Source organism: Ursus americanus, chromosome X, assembly GCF_024610735.1.
Source record: "Ursus americanus isolate L20-20 chromosome X, mUrsAme1.1.p, whole genome shotgun sequence".
NCBI lineage: Eukaryota > Metazoa > Chordata > Mammalia > Carnivora > Ursidae > Ursus > Ursus americanus.
The window spans coordinates 27,758,350-27,786,221 of NC_142164.1; the positions used below are offsets into that span (position 1 = coordinate 27,758,350).

General features: G+C 41.8%; 1 long non-coding RNA gene across 2 annotated transcripts in view; it reads right to left on the minus strand.

The window, feature by feature from the left end:
* Nucleotides 1-436: 436 nt before the first annotated feature.
* LOC123796548 (uncharacterized) overlaps nucleotides 437-27,872 on the minus strand; it is a 46,186-nt gene continuing 18,750 nt past the window's right edge. For both annotated transcript variants that reach the window (XR_015723292.1, XR_006780774.2), the window contains exon 4: nucleotides 437-1,015. This is a non-coding gene — a long non-coding RNA (uncharacterized LOC123796548). The remainder of the gene's footprint in view (nucleotides 1,016-27,872) is intronic.

The following is a 27,872-nucleotide window of genomic DNA, read 5'->3' on the forward strand; positions in this document are numbered from 1 at the left end:
GACGTCATGTACCGGAGGAGAGGAGAAAATACACTACGGGTTCCCTAATCGGAGAAGAGTCCATGGAGAGGACAAGCCTTAAAGTGAGCCTCAAAGAACTACTAGAATTTGGAGTTGCAAGTACGTTATGTGTGTCTGTGTCTGAGGACATGTGTGGGGGTCAGGGTGCACAGAGATTTTAAGAAGGAAAATTAAACCTCAGGAACAAGTTGAGCTTCTTAAGATTCAGAGGGATAATGTCAGCCCCCCACGCAGCACCAGATAAGCACATCTCCAGTTAATAAGGTGGCTTGCTCTTTGCTTTCTGAAAATGGAGAAATTAAATTATCTGGTTTGGAAACGCTGCCTCAGAAGCACTTGGCACACAGATTGAATATGGAGCCACCATCCCGGCAGAAGATAAATCAAATACAGAATGGCTCTGACAAAGCTCAGAACACGCAACAAAAACCGAGAGAGACAGGACCTGGATTCCAGCCATTACCAGTGAGTCAAGGTCTCTGAGGGGCAGCTGCAAGCAGGATGCTCAAAGAAAGAAGGGGAAGAAGCAGTACTTTTGAAAGAGACTAGCATTTCCAGAAAAAACTCGAACACCCCCCCACCCAGGAAACACAGTAGCAATGAGATGCATTTAAAAAGCCCTTTAATATGCAAGTGAGACAAACAGCAGGCAGATGTGCAGAAGCTGACATAGTTGTTTCTGGGATTTAAAAACTGGGAAGCATTTGGAGAACTGAGTCATTCCAATTCCCAGTACTGCGACATCCGCACGATACCAATGTCACTGGCTGAGAGTTGACGAGTTCTTGCAATCACCCCGACTTTTTGCCCATTTCTATGATACCCAAGAGGTAGTTTTTATTGGCAGTTTTTACTGACATGACTATCAGTCAGTCAAATTCATCTTCTGGAGGCCGTGGTGTCTCTCTCTGCAAAGCAAGCATGAAATATCCAGGGCGCACGATGCCGACAGCGGAAAAACGGGCAGACTTCCCACACCTTGCTCCATGGCGCCCTGGTCAGAAAAAGAAATTGAGCCTGAGTGGAACACACAGAAAGGAAGGATCTGGGAATTGGAGAGCCTTGGAAATCCTGCCAAGGACTTTTGGAGGACAGATCTAGATATGTAACAGATGATAGTGATAGGTGACAGAGAGAGACAACAGACCTGAAGGATGAGCTAGAGATGGACGACAATTAGGGGGATCACATTCCGTTCTAATTCATGTAAAGATCTACCAGCGTGCCACCCGGGGTTGCATCTCGGCCAGCTGATGCACTCGAACCGAACTTCCTGCCCGCAGAGGTCTGAGTAGCTAAGTACCTCTCCCCTCTCCAGTGCAGGCCGGAGAAGCAGCTCCTGCAGCAAGTACCTCCCCACACGGCGCAGGCGCCCAAGCACAAGCGCCTTCTCCCCTGCTCGGCCTTCTTCCCCAACTTTGCCCAAACATCCTGAATCCTACCAGTGTTTTACCAAACTAAATATTAGTGCCTAGGCTTGGATCTCCCCAAAATATTTCAAAGAAAAATATAGAACTGCTTCACAGAACACCAAAAATGAAGGCAGGTGCTCCCTTGCAGGGATTATGGCCTCAGGCTCCACTGTCCTGACTCTAACAGGCACAGATAGGAGACAGCTCTGGACCTTCTTCTAGTCTATTCTCTCCTGCTTACCTAAGGCTGGGTCCATTGAGGGCAGAAGGTGGGTGTCTTTATACCCTGACAAGCTGAACAAATCCACCTCACTGCTGTAATTCTATGAGCGTTCGTTACTTTACCTCCCATCAGGGAGTAACTGTGGAAGAATCATGGCCTAGAAATATTGGCTTATCTCTTTCTGACTGAAAGCTCAGCTCAAATGTCACTTGCCTCAGTAAAGCTTCCCAGACTAGCTCCATTAAGTAATTAAACACATGGGGCGCCTGGGTGGCTCAGTCAGTTGAGCATCTGACTCTTGATTTCGGCTCAGGTCATGATCTCAGGGTCGTGAGACAGAGCCCCGCATCGGGCACCGTATTCAGTACAGAGTCTGCTTGAGATTCTCTCCCTTTCCTGCTGCCTCGGACCCTCTCCCAGCTCGCTCACATGCACTCTCTCCCTCAATCAAATAAAATCTTTAAAAATAATAATAATAATAATAATAATACATTGTCCTCTTTTTTCACAATACAATTGTTACTAAGTACTGTCCAATAGAACTTTCTATGATAATGGAACTGCTCTATATCTCTGTTGTCTAGTACATTGGCCACTAGCTGTAGGTCACTATGGAGCACTTGAAATGTAGCTAGTGTGACCAAGACAATGAGTTAATTGTATTTAATTTTAATTAATTTAAATTTAAATTGTTGCTCTTAGCTAGTGGCTATCAGTGTAGACATCATCAGCAATTAGATTCCGTGTTTCATGAGGGCAAGCATTATTCTCGTATTTTTGTAATACTGTATCCCCAGAGCCTGCACAAGAACTCACTGAATACTTAATTACTTCATCAGTTAATCAGTCTACCGTTATTTATTTATTTAACCCACTGGTATTAACTCTCTTGGAAACTATTTCACAAATGATTCTGTAAGATAATCATCAGATATTCAGGCTGAGTGGGAATGGTGTAAGCAGAGCAGGGAAGGGGGAAGGGAATAGGAAGAAGAGGACTATCCAAGTTCACATTCTAGTTCAGATACTTACTAGCTATACGACCTTGGGAAAGTCATTTAACCTCACTGAGCTTCACATTCCCCATCTATACAATTTGAACGATAATATCTACCTACCTACGTATCTATCTAGGGTTGTTGTGATGGTGAAACAAAATAATGCATATAAAACACTGTAAATTTAAGTGGTATCTATATCATTGGGGTTTGGTTTTGGTTTTTTCTTTGGAAGAGGATTAGCCAGACAAGGATGACATAACCCAAATAACTGAATTCTATACAATAAAGCACAAATTCTAGAATCTCTCCTGAGAAATTCCTTTTCTTCCTCTTTCAACCAAATCCAAATAGGATTCTGTATGCTACCCTCCAATCAATCCCCTCCTCTTCACATGGATGACGACTCAGCCAATATCTAGCCACCAAACCCCTGAATCAATGGCATCTTATACAGTGACTTTTTTTCCACCACATACAGGCTCCACAATCTCCTCTACATTGGCCACTGTGGTGGTACAGCCTGGTCTGAGTATTTATCATGACAGTGGGTGTCTTTGTCTTTGGTCCTCCTACTTTACCAACACAGCCGTCAGGAGAGATGGCAGCATTTCAGGCCATGAGGCTTACTATGAGAAACAGCCTTCACAGTTAAGGACTGATAGCTGCAGATAAGAGACCTGCTGATCCGAACACGCGTGATCCTGCTTCTTAAAACCAAGGGCAAGGTTGCCATGTAACTCATTGGCATTGCAAAGACCATCCAGCCTTCCCATTTCAAAGGTTGAAAATATTTCAAAATTTGGAAAATAGAATCTGAAGTAAATTAATCCAACTTTTTAATAAGATTCTGGACCTAAAATATGAAATAAAATTAAAATTAAAAAAATTAAAAAATTCAATCTCCAATACAGAAATAATTAAATTATATATAAGTTATCCACTTCAGGGGTAGGACAATAAAACGCAGGATCCAGATCTTAATGAGACCCTGCCTTAACTAAGGTATACTATAGCTTCCAGTTTTATTTGTCAAATGATGTACGGAGAGGTGACAGAAGGTACTGTCTGCGCTCAAAAGGCCTTTAGAAACCATTTAATCCAGCCTCCCTGTTTTATAGTTAAGGAACTCAGAGGGAACATGACTTTTCCATGGGTACACAAACCATGAGAACTTTGGACCCAAGACTCCAGATGCAGAGGCATACAGTGAATAGTGAAAATTACATGCAGACCCGGACCTGAATTTAAATACTGGATTTTCCTTTCATTAGCTGAAGTCACTTAACCTCTCTGATCCTTTATTTTTCTCATTCATAATATGGGCTAGTAATAATAACCTACTTCACATTGTGAGGACTAAATAAAACATAAAACACATACCTTGTGCTGGAAAGGCCAAATTCAGTTAAAATTAGTTTCCTTCTATTCACTGTCTGGTATAATACTCTTTTCATTTAGCTATACCATATCCCTATCTGTTCCATGGCAATAACAGCAGTTTTATTTTTGTGAAAAATGAGATCAAGACAAATTGGGTCACTAGTTTCTCTCAAGAAAATCACGGTCTTGGGGAGCCTGGGTGGCTTAGTTCATTAAGTGTCCGACTCTGGGTTTCAGCTCGAGTCATGATCTCAGGGTCCTGAGATGCAGCCCTGAGCTCCATGCTCAGCAGGGAGTCTGCTGGAGATTCTCTCTCCCTCTGCCCCTCCCCCGGCTTGCACTAGCACATTCTCTAGCACATTCTCTCTCTCAATAAATTTTTTAAAATCTTAAAAAAAAAAAAAAAAAGAGGACTAGCACAGTCTTGAATTGAAAGACTGCCTTGGTAAATGCATAAACCAGAAGGAGAGAAAGTGACCCTCCTTACCACCACACCCACCCAAAACCAAAAATCACAAAAACAAAAACAAAAAAAGCCAACCCTGGATAGCCAGGTAGCATCAAGTATGAGGGGGGGAAGTTGTTGCTCTGAATGAAATGGGGGAGGAATTTTGTTGTTATCTTAAAATATGAGTGAATACAAAAGGAATTGTCAAAGTAGAAAGAAACTGGGTTCAGAGGACAAGGCTAGTGAAACTCCACAGGGTTGTGGTAACAATGGATAGTTAAGAACTGCCTACAGTACATGTGAAAGTCATTTACACTGCCCTGTAAATTATTCTCCACATCCTCTGCAAAATTTCAGTAAAATCTATACTGCTTAGAAATGCTTTGTGCAAGTAGGTTATTCGGAGGAAATTCGCATTTCTAGGGATCCAGGAGAAGGCTTTGAACTTATCCAGACCATGGAATGGGCAGAGATTCATGCTAATTACAACTAGGTCTGACATTAAGGATGTAACCTAACTTCTGAGGCATGAAGATCTCAAGCTTTACAGACTAGAACGTTTATCAACTGAGTCCATTTCTCTTAGCTGCCTTGTCACTAATCTAGCCTCCACCGAGATGGGATTTAATCTCTGGGGGCTAATTGCTTCTATGAGAGGTAGGTTGGTTAAGACACAAAGACATGAAAGCCAAAGCTTCTGAAGGGCCCTCAAGGAAAGGGACGAAGCAGGAAGTCCAAGTATTATTCACCAGCTCCAAAGGAGGAAGAAGGAGAGAGGTGAGCAGTGGTTAAATACAGCCTCAAAAGCTTTCCCCATGACCTTTTTAAAGGGCTAATTCTACATTAGTTTTGATACTTCCTCCCCCTAAAATGATATATTCCTCTCTTCCTTGATTCATCTTTCACATATAGTCCCCATAGCCTCCAGGCTTTCTGCAATTTTCATTGATACCTCAAGATATGCCAAGATAATTAGAATATTCCATCCCTGTTATTTTCTGCTAACACCCAGGTAGAAAGTCCCTGAAGAGAGAACAAAAACTTAACCATGATATAGACACGTGGGGAAAAAAAGCCCCCCCTTTCCTAGTACCCTGAGGTCCCTGTTTCAGCGGTTCTCAAATTTAGTGTGTGTAAGAATCACCTAAGGAAAACACAGAGCTTCCGTGAGCCCCAACCAGAGAGATTCTGATTAAAATTGAAACAGCACTCAGGAAACTGCATTTTTAACAAGATCTTTAACTGCTTCTTATATAGATGACATATCAGTCTGCTAGGGCTAACACAACAAATGACCACAGACTGGGTGGCTTCAACAACAGAAATTTATTTCTCACGGTTTTGGGTGCTGGAAGTCTAACACCAAGGTGTTGGCAGGTTTGGTTTCTCCTGAGGCCTCTCTCCTTGGCTTGCAGGTGTCCTCACATGGCCTCTTCACTGGGCACATACATCTCTCATGTCTCTCCCTCTTCCTATAAGGACACCAGTCTTACTGGATTAGAAACCCCGCCCTCACGACTTCATTTAATGTTAATTACCTCCTTCAAGGCCCTATCTCCAAATAGAGTCAAATGATTGCTTAGGGCTTCAACACAGAAATTTGCCAAAGGATGCAATTCAGTTCGTAAGAGTCAACAAACTTTACTTGGAAAAATAATGATGGCTGAAATATAAAATATGGAATTAGAGCCAGTAGGAAACAGCTCCCCAGAAGCCATGGTACACAGATTCTAGGCTAATGAGAGGAGAAACTACAAAATAATTAAAATGTCCCTGGTTTCAATCAAAGTCCAAGGTAGAAGAATTTTATAAATACACTCGCATTGCCAAGTGCCAAATAAATACAGTGATCATATAATTTATCATTAACAGATATAAACCGAGACTACTCTGAGGTAAGCCAGGGACTCTGCTCATCCTATAGATAACTTCTTAAATGTTCAGGGACAAAGTCAGCTTGAAAAGGTAGTCAGCAGCCTGATCCATTTACTTTTACTGCACACCTAATACAATGACTTCCTCCCAGTGAATCCATCTTAGGAAATGTAAATAGTCCTTGAGAGGGTTTATGTGTATTGGGGTTGGAGGGAAGGGAGTGACAATGCATGAAATCATTATCACTTATTAACGTCTTAGCTTGGATGAGTTTTCCTGCTAGAAAGATAGAGAATAGGTATGCTTTGATAAGGAAAAGGGAGAAGGGCATGGATGAGGAAGCTGCGGATCCAAGATTTGCCCAAGGTTACACAACCTGTAAGTGGAGAAGCCGTTTGCCAACCCAAACCTCTGCTCCTCCTCTGGTGTCCTATCTGTAAATTACACTCCAAGATCTTTAGGAAGTAACAGTCCCACCTGAGTGTCAGGAATTCCGGGCAGCCAATGAATGCATAGAATAAAAGCCTGGAGCGCTGGACATATATGGTAACAGAATAATGCCCCCCCCCCCCGCCTACCTGCCTACTGCTGCAAAGATGCCCACATCCTAACCCTCAGATTCTAAGAATATGTTAGGCTACATGGCAAAAGGGAACGTAGGCTGCGGATGGAATTAAGGTTACTAATCAGCTAACTTTATAAAATAGAGGTTATCCTGGATTAGTTGGGTGGGTCCGATATAATAAAAAGGGTCCTTAACAGTAGAAGAGGGAGGCAGGAGAGTAGGCCAGAGTGATGCTGCTGGAGAAAGATCTGACTGGTCACTGCTGGCTTTGAATATGAAGGATGGAGCCACAGGCCAAGGAATGAAGCCTCCAGAAGCTGGGAAGGGAAGGGGAAGGGGAAGGGGAAGGGGAAGGGGAAGGGGAAGGGGAAGGGGAAGGGGAAGGGGAAGGGAAGGGAAAGGGGAAGGAAAGGAAACACATTCCCCCACCCCACCCCCCAGAGCCACTAAGGAAGAAATTCAGCCCTGCCAACAATACGTTGATTTTTAACCCAATGAGACCCATTTTGGACTTCTAACCTTCAGAACTGTAAGAGAATAAATTTGTACTGTTTAAGCCACTAAGTCTGTAGTAACTTGTCAGAGCAGCAATGGAAAACAAATAGAACACAGCAAGAAGAGTAATAAGGTGAGACAGTAAGTATAAGGTGGGGTATTTGTGAGAGAGAGAGAGAGAGAGAGAGAGAGAGAAAGTACCACACACACACACACACACACACTACACAGAGACCCAAAAGAATTGAGGTAATTTACCTTTGCTAAGGCAAACTTTGTCTACTCTGCTATTCTGCCCGACAGGTAAAATTAGTAGGCACTTTAGAGAACAGTTCGGTTTTCATATGCTCTTCTCTCTTTTTATGTAAGTAACCTTGGAGTTTTCTAGTATTCAAAATCTGCATGAATAAATCACTCATTTGATAATGCTACAATTGTTTGCCTGATCTCCAGGACAGGTGCAAAGTCTCCTCCCTCCCAATACATCTCTCTGCGAAGAATCAGCATTTTAAAACCAGAACTTCAAACAGAGTAAATAAGAGAAAGGAGACTGAAATAAAATGTTTCCCTTCCAGACAATTTTCCTCTGCACAGAACATCTCTTCCTGCAAGACCCAAGGATGATTTTGCCAGTGACTTGCACAAGCATGAAATTCTATTTACTCTGCATTTGTTTTTCTATTACTTGATTCCATGGAGAAAGAAGAGTGTTAACCAATTACAGAGGAAGTGAACTGTAAAAGCGCTTTTCCCAATTGACAATCAGATTTTCAGGGCCAGGCCTTCAACTGTGAATATATCGCATGGTCTCAGAGAGGGACCCTGAGCTAGGCTCTCACGTATTACCAATTCTGACACTATCGGAATTCTAATAGCTCTGCAAATTTCACTACCTTCAGCACTGCAGCAAGAGCAATGCCTTATCAATTTGTAAACCAACAGCCTAAAAAGGGATTTCTCCGCAACTGAATGTTAAGCAGTTGATGATTTGCTCATGGGGTTTCAGATTTTCATCAAACACAGTCTCTGACCAGAGAGAATTTGGTTCTTTCTAAGATCTCAGCAGTTAATACCCACAGCAGGGAGGAAAATGTAGCCAATTCATAAAGTAGGATTCAGTTGACACTTCCATCCGAAAGGGAAATAGTTTTTTTTAGCTTATGTAAGAATTTATAACTTGATTTCAGGCAAGACTAACCTTACAGATGGTCTTCAACCCTTAGACCTTCCATTTGTCTTAGGGCATTGTGACTACAAATATTCCAAGCAGTGCCATTAGCACCATCAAAACAGCATTAAATTTGTAAAGTCCACTTCAGTAGTGGATTGTGATATCCACTAGCTAGCATAATATTCCTTCCCCCTTTCTTCTTCTAACCAAACATCCCTTCCTATGGGAAACTCATTCCATGAGGTTTCGGTGAGACCATCATCTCATAATCCCCACCCTCCAGACCAGCTGAGTTAGCATGTGACCCATCCAACTTCATCTGTCCAGCCACTGTGGTTAGTTCAGACATAGGCACCTGAAGCAAGCTAGAATAATGAAAGTATCCCCTAAAAATTGATATGTAACCTATGAGAATAAACAGTTCTTTTTTTCACTTTCTCCAAGACTACAAACGGTAAGGATCATGCAAATCCAAAGGTGGTGGAGAAAGCTTACCCAAGAACATAACCATATAAAGGAAAGCGGAGTCAAGAGATGTAAAGAGAGAGTGATATCAATGATCGCACTGCTTAAGGCCCTGAATCCAGACATGTCTGAACTGAGACAACCCCTAGACATCTTAGGTAAACCAATAAATTCCTTTTTGCTTAAGCTAGCTTGAGTTTGTGTAACTTGTAATCAAAATATACTAATACAGCTTGAAAGAGCCTTTTTTATCTTCACCACCACAGCAGTGGCTCTCGACCTCGGCTACATCTTAGATTCACCTGGAGAGCTTTAAAATCCCAATGCCAAGGCATATCTCAGACCAATTATGGTAGGACCCAGGAATCAGCATTTTTAAAGTTGCCTGGGTAGTCCCAAGGCATAGCCAAGGTGGAGAATCACGGACTTAGAAAACAAATGCCACTAGGTGACCTTTGGTGTGAAATCGTTATTTCCCAAGTTTGACTGGGCGTCAGAATTGTCTGGGGACAACATTTTCAAACTAGAAGCTCCCAAGTTCTAGCCATGGAGATTCTAATTCAATAAACCTGGGGGAGGGCACAAGAATCCATCACCCCAAGTGGCTCTAATGCTCAACCCAAGCGTGAGAACAGAAAAGAAAGAGTAACAGTATCAAAAGTGGTTTACGTGTACTCCATAAATACTTAAAACCACCAATCCATTGGGGTTTGGGAAAAGAATATTAAAATTTCTACATATAATCTATTTTAATTTCTATTTCTGTTTGTTTTATCATGTTCAGTATTATATGTAGTACTTTGTAAATAAATACATATATAGGCATGCATATATTTACTGACAGGGATGATCAAGTAAGTTTGGAGAAAACTGGGGTAGAGTCCTGTAAGCCTCATAATCATACTTAGGCCTTAACCATGATTAGCTGAGACTCTAAGCATCTAGTACTTATTTTCAGACATGAACATGCTTTTACCTACAAAAATGGAACTTCATATAAAAATAGTGATATCTAGGGATGCCTGGGTGGCTCAGTCAGTTGAGTGGCCAAATTTTTATTTCGGCTCAGGTCACAATCTCAGGGTCGTGAGATCAAGCCCCTCGTCCAGCTCCATGCTCGGTGCGGAGTAGGCTTGTCCCTCTCCCTCCCCCTCCGCTTCTCCTCTCTCAAATAAATAAATAAATAAATAAATAAATAAATAAATAGGGATCAACTCTTTTTCCAACAAAAAAAGTCTAAACATTGCCATTTCTTAGAGGCAATATTTTCTACATTATCTTCGAGACAGCCCTATTCAAAAGTAAATATCCTTGAGACAAATAAGACATTAATAACTTAGTATGGAAGAGTTTGAAAATAAATCAAACCACTTTTCAAAATACCAGCTAGCTGAAACCTGGGTCCCAAAAGCTGGAAACTCAGAGTAAATAAATTCTGACAGGAGGGTCACTATAGGGAATGATCTAGACTCAAGAGCATAGAGCAGTGGATCTCCTGTCTGGCTCTGCTTAAGTGTCACCAAATGCCAGATGCAAATTCCTGAGCCCCACCCTCAGAGATTCCAACTCAGTGGTTCTGAGATGGAACCCAGGAAAGTGATTTATTTATTTATTTATTTATTTAAAACTCCCCCAGATAGGGGTGCCTGGGTGGCTCAGTCGGTTAAGCATTGATTCTTGGTTTGGCTCAGGTCACGATCTCAGAGTCCTGAGATCTAGCTGTACCTCAGGCTCCATGCTCAGCAGGGAGTCTGCTTGTCCCTGTCCCTCTACTCCTCCCCCCACTCGCACTCGTGTACTCTCTCACACTCTCTCTCTTTTTCTCTCTCTCTCTCAAATAAATAAATCTTTAAAAAAAATAATAAAATAAAACTCCCCCAGATAAATCTGGGGCATAACTAGATTTGAAGCTACTCTCAGAGGGTATTGCCTAGAGAAGGAAGGCATTCAAGGGACAAAATAGAAGTTCTGGGTAGAGGCTAGCCACCACAAGAGAGCAGGGTCCTCACAGAACCCAAAGACCAATTATTTACTCGCAATTTCACTGAGCTCAGATCAGACTATAGATGTCAGTAAATGAAAGCGTTACTGATTTATTCTTAGGTGCAAAAGTTTCCTAATTTAATAAATTTCAATTCAATAAATATTTATTCAGAACATACTAGTTATAAGGCCCTGGGGTAGATGCTACAATGAATATGAAGAGAAATAAAGCAGTTAGCACCTGTACTCCGGGGACTCAGGCCACGGAGGGAGACAGGCATTCACTCAAGTAAACCAAAGCAGAGTCTGGTAAGTGCTCTAATACGGTGCAACCAACATGCTATGGAAAAATGAGGGACAAAGGAATTTATTCCAATTGGAGACCTCTGAGGAGGCCTTATGAAATAGTTATTATTTGAGAAATGTCTCCAAAGGCAGGCAAAATGGGCGATTTCTTTTTTTTTTTTTTTTAAGATTTTATTCATTTATTTGACAGAGACAGCGAGAGAGGGAACACAAGCAAGGTGAGTGTGAGAGGGAGAAGCAGGCGTCCCATGGAGCAGGGAGCCCGATGCAAGGCTCGACCCCAGGACCCTGGGATCATGACCTGAGCCGAAGGCAGACGCTTAACAGCTGAGCCACCCAGGAGCCCCAAAATGGGCGATTTCCGAAAAAGAACACAGCATAAGCAGAGGCACCAAGATGGGACAGAGCTGGGCCTGCACAAGAAAGGCAGAGCTGTCTCACCTGGCTTGAGTTTAGGGCACCTTACAATGCCATCATCTGAGGATTTTAATTCTGTGGATGGTAGAAACTGTGTTATATAAAATAAAGTCAGAAATAAAAGCAGAGATCAAATTGTGAGCACAAAAAGAAGGCTGGGCATTCTACATTTAAGGGGGCACCATCTTGAGGGGCAATAGGGCATGGTCAGATCTAGTGTTTTTGTTTCTTTCAGAACGTTACTCTGGCCTTCACGTGAAGGACAGAAAAAGGGAAAGCCCAGTTAGGAGTACGGTATGATAATCCACACCAAAGGAAATAAGAACCTCGGGCTCAGTCATGACACTGAGAGGGAGAATATAAGAGACGCCAAAAAGGGAAGAGTCACAAAGTGACTAGTAAAGTAACTGTGGTGTTGGGGAAGAGTGGATGATGGTAAAAATATAACCCCCATTTATTTCCAGAACGTTTAGTCCTCCATACAGTGCCTAGTAACCTACGAGAGGGGAGAGTAGAGTAAGTCCACTAAAACTCCTCTTTATAAAAATAATTCTAAACCACAGAAAGAAGAGTAGGCTGGTTACTCTACTACCACACCTTTTTTGGACGAGGGGGCTGCAAAAAAATTAGCCAGCTTGATGACCAACCTGATTCATTTTACTTATTCCTTTCTTTGGGCTGTTTCTTTTTTTTTTAAGATTTTATTTATTTATTTGACAGAGATAGAGACAGCCAGCGAGAGAGGGAACACAAGCAGGGGGAGTGGGAGAGGAAGAAGCAGGCTCATAGCGGAAGAGCCTGATGTGGGGCTCGATCCCATAACGCCGGAATCACACCCTGAGCCGAAGGCAGACGCTTAACGACTGCGCCACCCAGGCGCCCCTGGGCTGTTTCTTAATATCGGATCCACATTCAAAAAAGAAAGTTTCAGGGGCGCCTGGGTGGCTCAGTCCGTTAAGCATCTGCCTTCAGCTCAGATCATGATCCCAGGGTCCTGGGATGGAGCCTCAGCAGGGAGTCGGCTTCTCCCTCTGACCTTTTCCCCTCTCGTCCTTTCTCTCACTCTCTCACCAAAAAAAAAAAAAAAAAAAAAAAAAAGGTTCAATTTCCACTTCAGGCCAAGATAGAGTAACAGGGACTTATTATCTGCTCACCCGAAACAACTCAAAAAACAGACACAATGACAAGCAAAAATTTGCAAGACTTAGGACACCAAGCAACAAAGAGCAATTGGTAAAACAAATGACCGTATCAGTTTACTGCCTGGAAAGAGTTTTCAGGATGCGTACAGGATGCAGAAAGGGAAAACAGAAGAAATGCCTATGGATTGCCTGGGTTAGAGGAGCAGAAACTGAGAGTACAAGAAGAACAAGAAGACTAGAGTTTGCAGGCCAGATGATCCGAGAGGACAGAGCAGCAGAGAGAACCCGGGAGGGCAACAGTGTCCCCCTGGAGTATTCAGCAGAGTACTGATGAGAACCTGCTTGGAAGGAGGCTCACCAAGGGTGGGCAAAGAACCACCTGAAAGGATTGGAGCCAACACTCACACAAGGCTAGGAATAAAGCCTCTTCCCATAAGCCAGACTGAAAATCCTTGGGTAGAGTAGTGATCAAGAACCACGAAGGGTCTGGGATTTTACCCTACTTACAAGCTAAAAAGATAAAGCATACTGATTCACAGACACTGACAGAAGAGGAAAGACTCCTCGGCCAAAGACAGAGGACTCTACTGCTCACAGCACAGCAAGCAGCATGAGCACCTGCATATGTATTTGTGTTGGTTGTTATAGACTGAATGTTTGTGTCCTCCCACAATTCATATTATGAAGCCTTAACCTCCAGTATGATAGTATTAGGAGGTGGGGCCTTTAGGAGATAACTAGGTTTAGATGAAGTAATGAGAGTGGGCCCACAAAATGGGATTAGTGCCCTTAGAAGATACACCATAGAGGCTGTTTCCTCCTCTTCTCTCCATCATGCAAGGAGGCAGTGAAAAGGAAGCTATCTGCAAGTGAGCAAGAAAATTCTCACCAGAACTCGACCATACTGGCAACTTGATCTTGGACTTCCCAGCCTCTAGAACTGGGAGAAATAAACGCCTGGTCTTTAAGCCACCCAGTCTACGGGATTTTGTTATAGCAGCCTGAGCAGATTAAGCCAGTTCCCCTTGCCCATGAGTCCCATGGAGGTGTTTTGAAGACAGGCCCAGGCAAATGTTACGCATGCCGTAAATTTACACCACAGCTGAGGAGCACCAAGCTCGGGGACAGGCCATACTTTCGGCGAGCAGTAAGCCTGTGGGTCCCTCAGGCAGTGCTAATAAGTCAGAAAGGTAACATAGGAAATCCTTAGCACCATCGAGCATGTAGGAACAAGATGATGGAATCATCTAGAACATGCATCTGGGAAGTTATAATGAGGACGGGGAAGGAAGGGTCACAGCATGGCTGAAAGGTATCTAGCCAGGGCAAGAGGTAACTCTTAGAAAGAGGAAGGAGAGGGGCGCCTGGGTGGCTCAGTCGGTTAAGCATCTGCCTTTGGCTCAGGTCATGATCCCAGGGCCCTGGGATCAAGCCCCGTGTCAGGCTCCCTGTTCAGTCGGGAGTCTGCTTCTCTTTCTCCCTCTGCCCCTCCCCCCTGCTCATGCTTTCTCTTCAAATAAATAAAATCTTTAAAAAAAAAAAAAAGCAAGGAGAGGTGGAGACAAAATGTAAAATCATCTCATCTATAAAATGAGGATATTAATATTTACCTTGCAAGGCAACTGTCTTAATATACAGTCATCACAATGGCTAGCCTATGGCAGATGTTTAAACAATAAGCTATTTGAAAACAAGGAACAGAAAAGCAGCCTATCTGGTAACAAACTAGAATGTCTGAAAAGCACTGAGGCACAGTTGAGAGAGAGAAGACTTTGCATTCAGGGAGAGATCTGGGCTTGAACCACTGCTGTGAAACCTGGGGCAAGTTATCTCCCCTCTCTGTTTCTCAGTTTCCTCCTATATATAGCAGAGATAAAAATACCATGGTTGCAAGATGTAGAAATAGTGTATAAAATGTAACTGTTACCTGATATGTCCTGATAATTGATCGCTATTATTATTTTTATTATTATTAATACAATTGTTAAATTTGCCTTGAACTAGCCTCAGGCAAAGTGCCACAGTATATAGAAGACTGATTCATAAATTCTTCAGCTCCTTGGCCCTTTGGCTGAAAGCACGGAAAGAGAACTGATACCTATTTGTAGATAGCAGAAATAACAAGAGGCCAAGAAGCTCCACCCAGAGTTACAAGGCATTCAGAAGTGTCACTGGCCACATTAACAACAAACTCGAATGTTCTCCTATATAAGATTCTTTCTCAGCCTTCATAGCACATATTAGCAGAATGTCTACACCTAAACATACTCCAAGTTCCTATTAATAACTATCTGAGCCTTCATTTCTATTTTTTTTGCTATTACTTTTTCATCAAAAACACTCATATCAGTTCCTCATTAAAGGCACCAAGAAAATGAAATCTGTCACATACACGCACGCACGCACACACTCTCATCAGAAGCTATATCCAATTTACCTTCTTTCCACTAAGGCTAAGTCAGATGTTCTTTGCCAAATTTCCCAAAAATCAAAGATACAAATAACAAAAAAGAACACACCGAACATGAGCTCTTATCAGAGGTCCATGAGAAAAAATAAACTGACACAGAGAGTCCCATCTGACTCATTCACCAAGGTGATCCATACATACTAAATTTTTATAAACTAATAGTCAGGACATACAGACTGGTAAGTATGAGCCTACTTACAGGGGCAAATGGTAGAATATCTAAAATCACTCTTATCTATTCACTTTTCTACCCAGACCATGGACAAGTCAATGGCCCTAGACTAAAAGAATATTTTAATTGATCTCTGGGTACTCATTTTGCACACTTTGTAACTACTTGGGCTAAGGGGAAGTAAACAAAATATAACTGCTACCAAAAGGAAAGGAAACAACCACTAGAGATTCTGGAAGAGAGAAATCTAGTTGGAATAATGCATCAAGGGAGGACAGGAAACTGTGCACAAACCCAAAATGAATGCCTGGGCATTCTTATCAGTCACAGAGAGAAAAAAATAATGTACTTTATAAAACAACAATCCAGAAGGAAAAAGTGCGGGGCAAAAAGAATTTTGTTACAGATGAAACCAAATAGACTAATTTCGTGACAAATACAAAAGGTGGCCTCACAGCCTTGTAATATCTGTTGTTAGAATAAGGGTAAGTGGTAAGATGGATTTTGGCTACTTAGGGACAGCTCCCTGGAAAATAAAGTGAGAAAGAAATTTATTTGCTGGGGCGCCTGGGTGGCACAGCGGTTAAGCGTCTGCCTTCGGCTCAGGGCGTGATCCCGGCGTTATGGGATCGAGCCCCACATCAGGCTCCTCCGCTAGGAGCCTGTTTCTTCCTCTCCCACTCCCCCTGCTTGGGTTCCCTCTCTCGCTGGCTGTCTCTATCTCTGTCAAATAAATAAATAAAATCTTTACAAAAAAAAAAAAATTTATTTGCTAATAATCTGAAATTAAAATACAGACAACTTCTCCAACCTATACTCAGAACCTTTCTAGCCGGCCATGAGCTTAATTTAGTATAGTGGAAAGAGCCTTCCACTAGAATTTAGATTACCTGATTTTTGATGCTTCCTCTATATTGACTATTCTTCTGTGGCTTAGTGTATTACGGCCTATGCCCAGATACAATTCAGCCACCTTGAGGGGTGCCTGGGTGGATCAGTCAGTTAAATGTCTGACTCTTGATTTCGGCTCAGGTCATGATCTCAGGGTCCTCAGGGTCGTGTGATCAAAGCCCCAAAATTCTTTCTCCCCCTCCCGCTGCCCCTCCCCTCCCCCGCACTTTGGCTCTTATACTCTCTCTCTCTCTCAAATAAATAATAAATTTAGTTAATGTACTTATTTTTTAAATTTGTATTTATTTATTTGAGAGAGAGAGCACAAGCAGGTGGGAGGGGCAGAGGGAGAGGGAGAAGCAGACTCCCCAACGAACAGGGAGCCTGACACAAGGCTCTGTCCCAGGACCCTGAGATCATGACCTGAGCTGAAGGCAGGCGCTTCACTGACTGAGCAACACAGGTGCCCCAAATAAATAAATTTTAAAAAGAAAAAGAATTCAGCCACCTTGAGACTACTTATGACTTTTTTGCTCATTATATTTTAAAAGATATTAATTATAATAACAAATAGTGGGGGTGACATCAGTGAAAATGGTGGAATAGAGGATCCTAAGGGCCCATCCCTCTACAAGAACGCCCAAAAAGCTGACCAAAATGATCAGAATTAACTTTATCAGAACTCAAGAAAACAAAGTTTATAGCAACCAAGCAAATGTTTCAACAACAAAAATGTGACTAAGACGTGGTAAGAGAGCTTTGTGGCATGTTCCGTTACCTATGCTGCATTCACACCTTCCAAGCGTACTGGAGGTCTTGAATGCCTCGGTCCACATTCCAAGAATGACTGCCTGGTACCAACAGAGTGGATATTGCTCTCAAAGAATTGTCATTATTGGTTTTGACCTGGCTGGCGGTTTTCTGGAGGACTAACACAAAAAGCTTGCTTCCCCCCCCCCTCCAAATAGGGAGGGATGGAGGGGGTCAGAGGGAGACAGACAATCTTAAGCAGGCTCCAAGCTCAGCACAGAGCCCGATGAGGGGCTGGATCTCACAACGCTGACATCATGACCTGAGCCAAAATCAAAAGTCAGACACTTACCCAACTGAGCCCCCCAGACGCCCCCCAAAAATCTTGCCTTTATTTTGCCTTTTCCTGGAACTGTCTCAGAATAGAGAAGGGAGTGCAAGGAAGGCAGCATTTGTCAAAAACATATTAAAGACAAATGAAAGAACAATGGTCACCTGAGATAATGGTTACCAGTCAGGGGAAACAACAAACACAATGAAAAACCAGGCAGGAAAGACTAAGCCAGTTTGGGAAACGGAAGTTCCCACAAAATCCTAACAATTTAAAAGGCTACACATATGTCCAAGGTGAGATGCATACGCCCAGAGGAGACACATACTCAACTGTGTCCCCAGACACCTAGAAGTCCCTAAGCTCTTCCCTCTGGCTGACTTTCAAGCTCTGCATGAGCAAAAGTGAAGGCAAGGGCAGAGCTGTGCACGGTCTGAGTGCAGAAGGCCTGCACCGATGCGCACGGAGGGCCCAGCTGCAAAGACGAGACACGGGGTTTTTAGGCTCAAGAGTTGTTTTCAAAATCTGTAAAATCACTAGCTAAACATTAAACTAATGTAACAGAGACTTCAATGACCTCACGTGACAAATACACTGTCTTTAGTAACTTTTCCAACATATTTTGTAAATAAAACACTTTTACAAGCCATAACAGAAACAACAAACCCCATGAGAAGGGGGAAGAAATCGGCTGTTCAGTGTTACCGCACTGCAATGGTCAAAATGCCACTTTTCTTTTTTTTTTCTTAAAGATTTATTCATTTATTTGAGAGAGAGACAGAGAGTGAGAGAGAGAGAGAGGGAGAGAACATGAGTGGGGTGAGGGGCACAGGGAGAAACAGACTCCCCGCCAAGCAGGAAGCCCCACAGGGGGCTCAATCCCAGGACTACAGGATCATGACCCGAGCTGAAAGCAGATGCTTAACTGACTGAGCCACCCAGGCACCCCCAAAATGTCCACTTTTCAAGAAGATGAAATTATGAAGCATGCAAAGACTTGAGAATGTATGGTCTATTTACAGGAAAAAAGAAATTAAAAGCAACCATCATGGAGAAAGCCCAGACACTGGACTGACCAGACAAAACCTTAATTTTTTTTTAAAGATTTTATTTATTTAGTTGAAAGAGAGACAGCACAAGTGGGGGAAAGACATAGGGAGAGGGAGAAGGAGACTCCCCGCTGAACAGGGAGCTCAACGCTGGGCTCGATCCCCACACCGCAAGATCGTGACCTGAACTGAAGTCAGACGCTGAACCAACAGAGGCACTCGGGCACCCCACTAGACAAAAACTTTAAATCTGTCTTGGGGCACCTGGCGGCTCAGTCAGGAAAGCATGTGACTCTTGATCTCGAGGTTGTGAGTTTAGGCCCCATGTTGTATACAGAGATTACTTAAAAATAATGTCTTTTAGGGACGCCTGGGGGGCTCAGTTGGTTAAGCGGCTGCTTTTGGCTCAGGTCATGATCCCAGGGTCCTGGGATCAAGTCCCACATCGGGCTCCTTGCTCGGCGGGGAGTCTGCTTCTCCCTCTGCCTGCTCTGTCTCAGCTCCCCCTACTTGTGCTCTCCATCTCTGACAAAATTTAAAAAATAAAATAAAATAAAGATTTAAAAAAATAAAGTCTTTTAAGAAATAAAAATAGGGGCACCTGGGTGGCTCAGTCGGGTAAGCATCCAACTCTTGGTTTCAGCTCGGGTCATGATCTTGGGGTCCTGAGATCAAGACCCACATCGGGCTCTAGGCTCAGCAGGGAGTCTGCTTGAGGATTCTCTCTCTCCCTCCCTTTAGCCCTCCCCCAATTTGTGCACACGTACTCTCTCTAAAATAAATAAATAAATATTCTTAAAAATAAATAAATAAAAATAAAAATAAATCACATATGCTGTGAAAGAGCAACAGAAAACAATGGAAAAGAACTACAGAAACTCAAAAGAACAGTCTTACCAAATAGAGCACATCAATAAAAAAATTAAAATTATAGAAAGGAACCAAACAAATTCTGGAGCTGAAAAGTACAATAATTGAATCAAAATAATCATAAGAAAGGTTTAACAGAAGACTTCATTAGTCAGAAGAAATAATCAATGAATTTGAAGGTAGGGCAATTAAAATAATCCAGTCTGAAGAACAAAAAGAAAAATGAAGAAAAATGAAGAAAACAGAGACCTGTGGGACATCAAGTGTACCAATATGCATATTAGGAGGTCCAGAGGAAAGAAGAAAGGGGCAGAAAGAATATTTGAAAGAATAATGGCTCTGAAAACTTCCAAAATTTAATGAAATACATGAATTTACACATTCAAAAAGCTCAACAAACTCCAAGTAAAACATATTTATTTCTTCTTAAGAAATCTCTATGCCTGCCTCAGGGCTCAAACTCAGGATCCTAAGATCAAGAGTTGCACATTTCATTAACTGAACCAGTGAGGCACCCCCTTTTATTTTTTTTTCCTCAAGTAGGATACATTTAAAGAGATCCACACCAAGATACATTATAAACAAACCGTCAAAAGACAAAGAGAAAACCTTCAAAGCATCAAGAGAAGTGACTTATTACATACAAGGGAACATCAATTAACAATCAATTCTCAACAGAAATCATAGATACAAGAGGCAGTGAGAGAATATATGTAAGGGAAGGAATGGGGGTACCTGGCTGGCTCAGTCTTAAGGGCATGTGACTGTTGATCTCAGGGTCATGAGTTTGAGCCCCATGTTGGGTGTAGAGATTACTAAAAAAAAATAAACTTAGCGGCGCCTGGATGGCACAGCGGTTAAGCGTCTGCCTTCGGCTCAGGGCGTGATCCCGGCGTTCCGGGATCGAGCCCCACATCAGGCTCCTCCGCTATGAGCCTGCTTCTTCCTCTCCCACTCCCCTGCTGTGTTCCCTCTCTCGCTGGCTGTCCCTCTCTCTTTCGAATAAATAAATAAAATCTTTTAAAAAAATAAGATAAACTTAAAAAAAATAAAGAAAGGAAGGGGATGAAAAAAACTGCCAACCAAGATTTCTTTTTTTTTTTTTAAGATTTTATTTATTTATTTGACAGAGAGAGACAGGCAGCGAGAGAGGGAACACAAGCAGGGGGAGTGGGAGAGGAAGAAGCAGGCTCATAGCGGAGAAGCCTGATGTGGGGCTCGATCCCATAACGCCAGATCACGCCCTGAGCCGGAGGCAGACGCTGAACGACTGCGCCACCCAGGCGCCCCTGCCAACCAAGAATTCTTTATCTTGCTTAATTATTCTTCCAAAATGAAAAAGAAATTAAACATTCCCAGATATATAAAAGCTGAGACAGGTTATTGCTCATAGACTGGCCACAGAAAAAAACCTAAAGCAAGTCATTCAGGAGGAACTGAACAGTAACTTCAAGTAAAATGAGGACAGTAACTTAAAGAACAGTATCTTTCACGAATATAGATGCAAAATCCTCAATAAAACACTAGTAAATTGCATTCAGTAGCATATTAAAACTAAAATTAAAAATTTAACATTATATACAATGACCAAGTGGGATTTATCCCAGGGATGCAAAGGTGGTTCAACATAAAATATTAATCAGGGGGCGCCTGGGTGGCACAGTGGTTAAGCGTCTGCCTTCAGCTCAGGGCGTGATCCTGGCATTACGGGATCGAGCCCCACATCAGGCTCTTCTGCTATGAGCCTGCTTCTTTCTCTCCCACTCCCCCTGCTTGTGTTCCCTCTCTCGCTGGCTGTCTCTATCTCCGTCGAATAAATAAATAAAATATTTTGAATAAAAAATAAAATAAAATAAAATAAAATAAAAAAATAAAATAAAATAAAATATTAATCAGGGGCACCTTGCAGGCTCAGTCAGCAGACCATGTGACGCTTGATCTCAGGGTTTTGAGTTCAAGCCCCACGATGGGTGTGGAGCCTACTTTAAAAACAAAAATTAACCAATATAATATACCATATTAATACAATTAATGACAAAAACATAATCATCTTAATTGATGCAAAGGAACTGACAAAATGTAACGCCTTTTCATGATATAAACACACAGTAAACTAGGAATATAACTTCCTCAACATGATAAATGCCATAAATGAAACACCTCCAGCTTACATCATCTTGAATGGTAAAAGACTTTAAAAACTTTCCCACTAAGATCAGGAACAAGAAAAGCATATGCCCTTTTTTACAATTCTACTCAGTATAGCATCAGAAGTTCTAACCAGCACGTCTGGGTGGCTCAGTTGGTTAAGCAACTGCCTTCAGCTCAGGTCATGATCCTGGAGTCCCAGGACTGAGTCCCTCATCGGGCTCCCTTCTGCTTCTCCCTCTGACCCTCCCCCCTCTCATGCTCTTTCTCTCTCTCTCTCTCAAATAAATAAAATCTTTAAAGAAAATAAAATAAAGTTCTAACCAGAGCAATTTAGGAAAGAAAAAGAAGTAAAGCCATCCAAATTGGAGAGAAGTAGACAAATTACCCCTCTTCACAGATGGCATGATCTTATGTGTAAAAAATCCTAAATGTTCCACAAAACTCTGTTAGGGCTAATAAATTCACCAAAGTAGATGAACACAAAACCAATATTCAAAAATCAGTTGCAGTATCCATACATTAACAATGAAATATCAGAAAAGGAAATTAAGGAAACAATTCCATTTATAAAAGCATCAAAAAGAATAAAACAGGAATAAATTTAACAAAGGAGGCAAAAGACTTGTATACTGAAAACTACACAACATCACTGAAGAAATAAAGCATAAATAACTGGAAAATTCCTCCTGTGTTAACGGATTGAAGGCTTAATATAGTTATAACAATTCTACCCAAAGTGACCTACAAATTGAATGTAATCTCTGAACATCCCAATGGCTTTTCTGCAGCAATGGAAAAACCCATGCTAAAACTCTTACGGAATTTCAAGGGAGCCACAATAGCCAAACCAATTTTGAAAAAGAAGTACCACATGGAAGACTCTCACTTCCTGATTTCAAAACTTACTACAAAACTACAGTACTCAAAACAGTGTGATACTGGCATAAGGAATAGATATATGGACCATGAAATTGAACTGACAGCCTGGAAATGAACCCTCACATCTATACTCAAATGATTTTTTCTTTTCTTTTCTTTTTAATTACATTCTGTTAGTTAACATACACTGCATTATTGGTTTCTGGAGTAGAATTCAGTAATTCATCACCTACATGCAACACCCAGCACTCACCACAAGTGCCCTTCAATTGATTCGAAACAAGGGTGCTGAGAAAGAATAGTATCTTGCACAAACACTGCTGGGGAAACTACCCATGCAGAGGCCAAAGAATGAAGTTCAACCTTTATCTTATACTGTATACAAAAATTAACTCAAATGAATAAATAACCAAAATATGAGACCTAAAACTATAAAACTCTTAGAAGAAAACAAGCAAGTCTGTATGACCTTGGAGTAGACAATGGTTTCTTAAATATAACGAAAACACACACAACAAAAGAGAAAATAAACTTCCAGGGCGCCTGAATGGCTCAGTCGGTTAAGTGCCTGCCTTCGGCTCAGGTCATGATCCCAGGGTCCTGGGACTGAGCCCTGCATCGGGCTCCTTGCTCAGCAAGAGAGCCTGCTTCTCTCGTTCCCTCTGCCCCTGCTCGTGTGTGCTCTCTCTCTCGCTCACTCTTCTCTCTCAAATAAAATCTTAAAAAAGAAAAAATAGACTTCCTTAAAATTAAAGCTCTTGCACAAAGGACAATATCAAGAGAGTGAAAAAAAAATCCAAAGAATGGGAGAATATATTTGCAAGTCATACAGCTGACAACAGTTTAATATCCAGAATATATAAATAACCCTTAAAACTCAACAACAGAAAGACCAAAAAAATTTAATGGGCAAAGAACATTAATAAGGATTTCTCCAAAGAAGATATACATGACCAAAAAGCATGTATCATTAGTCAGTAGGGAAATGCACATCAAAACCATCTCATTGAAGATAACTTGACATTTACTGGGATGGCCATAATTTTTAAGAAAAGGAAAATTAATAAGCATCAGTGAAGATATGGAGAAATTGGAACCCTCATACATTGCTGGTGAGAATGTAAAATGGTGTAGCCACTGTGAAATGCGGTTAAGTGGTTCCTCAAAAAGTTAAACATAGAATTTTCATTTGCCTCAGCAATTCCACTGCTAGGTATACAACCAAAAGAATTGAAAACATAGACTCAGGTACTTGTACACCAGTGTTCATAGAATCATCATTCACAATAGTCAAAAGGTAGGAACAATCCATGTGCCATACAGTGTGAGATACTGGAAAAGAGCAGGAAATGAGAATTTAAGGAGGTTTCACCCTGGGGCGCCTGGGTGGCTCAGTCAGTTAAGCGTCTGCCTTCAGTTCAGGTCATGATCCCAGGCTCCTGGGATTGAGCCCCACCTTGGGCTCCCTCTCCCCACCGCTCATGCGCTCCCTCTCGCTCTCTCTCTCAAATAAATAAATAAAATCTTTTTTGTAAAGATTTTAAAAATTAAGAGGTTTCACTCTGGATTATAATTTTCAACCTCTTCAAAAAACTATTAAAAACAATACTGCCAAAGCTTTCCTTAGGGGTTGCATTTCTTAGTGGGTAGAGAAGCCTTATCCCAATTATATTAAAAAGTGCCTAGAAAAGTTGCTTAACTCAGAACTTAGAAAATGAAGACATTGGGGCACCTGGGTGGCTCAGTCCTTAAGCGTCTGCCTTTGGCTCAGGGCGTGACCCCGGTGTTCTGGGATTGAGCCCTCCATCAGGCTCCTCTGCTGGGAGTCTGCTTCTTCCTCCCCCACTCCCCCTGCTTGTGTTCCCTCTCTCGCTGGCTGTCTCTATCAAATAAGTAAATAAAATCTTAAAAAAAAAGAAAGAAAGAAAATGAAGACACTATGTTAAGAATACACCAAATATGATGAGAATATACACTTAACACTCATGTCTAGATACTGAACTACGAATACAAATGATTCTGATTTCAGTTGTCAGCTCTTTCTCACATGGTAACAACCATGTTCTGGTTCTCAGTTGGCTTCCTACTCTCAAACTTACTGACTTAAAACAATAGTTTTATTGTATCTCATGAGTTTATGCGTTAGAAATTCCAGCAAATCTTGACAGGGTGGTTCTTCTAATCCATGTGACATGAACTGGAGTCACTTAGTGGTATGCAACTGGTAGCTTTACTCACATTCCTGGTGCCCCATCAAGAACAGCTGGAAGACTGGTCTCAATGGGACATCTTGCTCTCTGTATAAAGTCTCAAGGCTACTCTACATGATCCCTCACCAGGGTACTGAGACCTCTTACCTGGTGCCTCAGTCGTCCGTGAGATATCTCACACTTCTAACAATATTCATAGCAACATTCTAAATGTTCACTGACAGGAAAACAGACAAATTGTGATACAGTCATATGATGGAATACTATACAACAGTGAAAATGAATCAAGTATAGATAAATGCAACATAGAATAATCTTAAGACAATCATTTAAAGTATAAAAAAAGCATGTCCCAGAAAAATACAAACAGCTTTGATGAGGGAACAGAAGGCAAACTGAGGGCAAAGCACAAGCTAACACCCCACAAACCCCCCTACCCCGTCCCCAAGGTGGGATATGTATGACATTCCTCAGGTACTCCTGGCCGCCCTAGAACAAGGAAAGAGATCACAGTCAGGCAGGACAGGGTCTCCATCAGTTTGCAAGAAAAAAGCAATCTCCAGAAACCTACAGACTCAATTTCTTGGAGCCCTAACCATTACCCTTCCCTCCACAGGATAGAAAATCTTATATAATTAGCCACTCCTCACAACCCCAGTGCAGTTCCTTCTGCCCACAGGTCCTGTCCCCGTGCTTTAATAAAACCACCTTTTTGCACCAAAGACGTCTCAAGAATTCTTTCTTGGCTGTCGGCTCTGGACCCCAACACTCCAAAACCACATCAGCCTGACTCAATTTTTATGAAGCTCAAAATTTAGCAAATAATAAGCAATAAATTGTTTAGAGATACCTACATGTATGGTAAAGCGCCAAAGAAATTCAAGGGAAATACTAAATGTAGAATTCAGGACAGTAGTTCCTTCTGAGACACGAACAGTGCTAAGGTATCAGGGAAGAACACACCAGATTTCCAACAGCATTCCTAACTTGCCAGTTCTGTGGTAAGGTGGTGGTTCAGAGTTGTTCTATTACAATGATTAATAACTTTCACATGTCTTACACATATTCTCTTCTGTGAATCATATACTTTACAGAAAAAATGGAAAAAAACTAACGTGATCACATTTTACCACAGGCTTGTGATGAAGCCTAAACATACCTTGGCTAAGAGACTATTTAGAAGCCCTATTATTTTATAAAAGAAAAGCATGCTCACTTTCAGCTACAGAACGTGTCATTACAGAACAAAGCCTACAGGCTGGCTCCCGAAAGAGGCCTCACAGGAGGGTGCTCATTACTTCCGGGAATTAACCACCGTCCTGAGTTTGGCCCTCAGCCTTGCAACCTCTGAAGTCTGATATTGCGAGCTCACCAAGAGCAAATCTACCTCCGGCAATGCATGCACACTAATTAGGCTTCCCAGACTAAGACAGACATCAAAATGCCAATTCATTTATTGACAAAGCGGAGTATGATTCTCACATGGACTGGAATAATCAAGTCAGCATGATGAGTGAATTTTCTCTCTGTAGACACACCACATGGAAGGCCCGATCATAATAAAAAGGTCTTTCTTTTAACTTTACACTGATAATTGTTACAGACACCAGATTATTCAGTTTATATGAAGAGTGGATTTTTCTCCCTGTAGTTATGGTGCATGGAAAGCCACATCATACTCAGAATGTTATCTGAGGAGCTTGAAATTATAAAAAGGATTAATAATCAAATGAATCAAATTCTTGAAATCGCGGGGTACCTTATGTATCTATCTCATTCAAATGCTCTCAATAGGTCAAAGTACTAGAAGTAAATTAGCTCTGGCTTTCTTGCCTTGAGAATGCTTGGGTGGACACAGCTAACATGTGCCTCCTTAAGTCCCCTTTTTCTAGACTTACTGAATTGACTAGACCCTTTTTTTAATTGATATGGTCTTTATTTAGATATATTAGTACAATATCACTAATTCTGGTCTTTTTTTTTATTTATTTTATTTATTCATTCGACAGAGAAGGAGACAGCCAGTGAGAGAGGGAACACAGCAGGGGGAGTGGGAGAGGAAGAAGCAGCCTCCCAGCGGAAGAGCCTGACGTGGAGATCGATCCCAGAACGCCAGGATCACGCCCTGAGCCGAAGGCAGACGCTTAACGACTGAGCCACCCAGGCGCCCACTAATTCTGGTCTTGAAGCCATCTTCTCTCAGGTGGTTGTACAGATCTACCTGGACTTACATGTTGATTTCAGAGGGCAATCTGCCCCCCTCATTTTTCCATATTCTTGGAACTCTCATTAAGGCTTATCCCAAGTATTTACACTATCTCCTAATGAATTTTTTTTCCTATTTCCTAATGAATTTAAAATAACTTCAGTAAAATATAAATATCCACCAAATAGTTCAATAAAGACTAAGCAAACTAATGAGAAAGGGAGTTATATCAGAAACTAAAAATGAGATCATTACTGTGAGTTTTTTTTTTTTTTCCAAGATTTTATTTATTTATTTATTTATCAAAGAGAAAGAGAGAGAGGGAGAGAGCACAAGCGGGGGACTGGTAGGCAGAAAGAGAAGCAGGCTCCCTGCTGAGGAAGGAAGCTGATGGGATGGTGACCTGAGCCCAAGGCAGACACTTAACAAACCGAGCCACCCAGGCATCCTGATTGAGTTTTTTAAATAGAGCAAATATATCGGGGCAGCTGGGTGGCTCAGTCAGTTAAGGGTCTGACTTCAGCTCAGGTGGCGGTCTCAAAGGAGTCTGCTTGTCCCTCTGCCCCTCCTCCCTCCCCCTTACCCCCCTCATGCATGCGTATGGCCTCACTCTCTTTCTCAAATAAAATCTTTTAAAAATAAATAAATATAGCAAATATATCCTGACAGCCAGGTCAGAAAGGAACGGTAACAAGCTGCACCTCCTAAAAGAGCATATAAATATTCTTTGAGAAGAAATAGAGTCCATCTAGTAATTATTTGAGTTGGATTTCTGTCCCCTTTCTAGACAATATTACTGCTCTTCCTAAAACAGAGGACACAACTGACCCAAGATCAGCAGACTGAACTATTCCGCTGCTTGATCAGAGCCAGCCATCCTACCTTAACGGACCCTCAAAATACTTACTGGTGACCAAGGTTTTAAGTACCATCTAAAGCTTTAGAAAACAAGTTCACTGCCCCACACAAGGACAAAACCCGGGCCATGG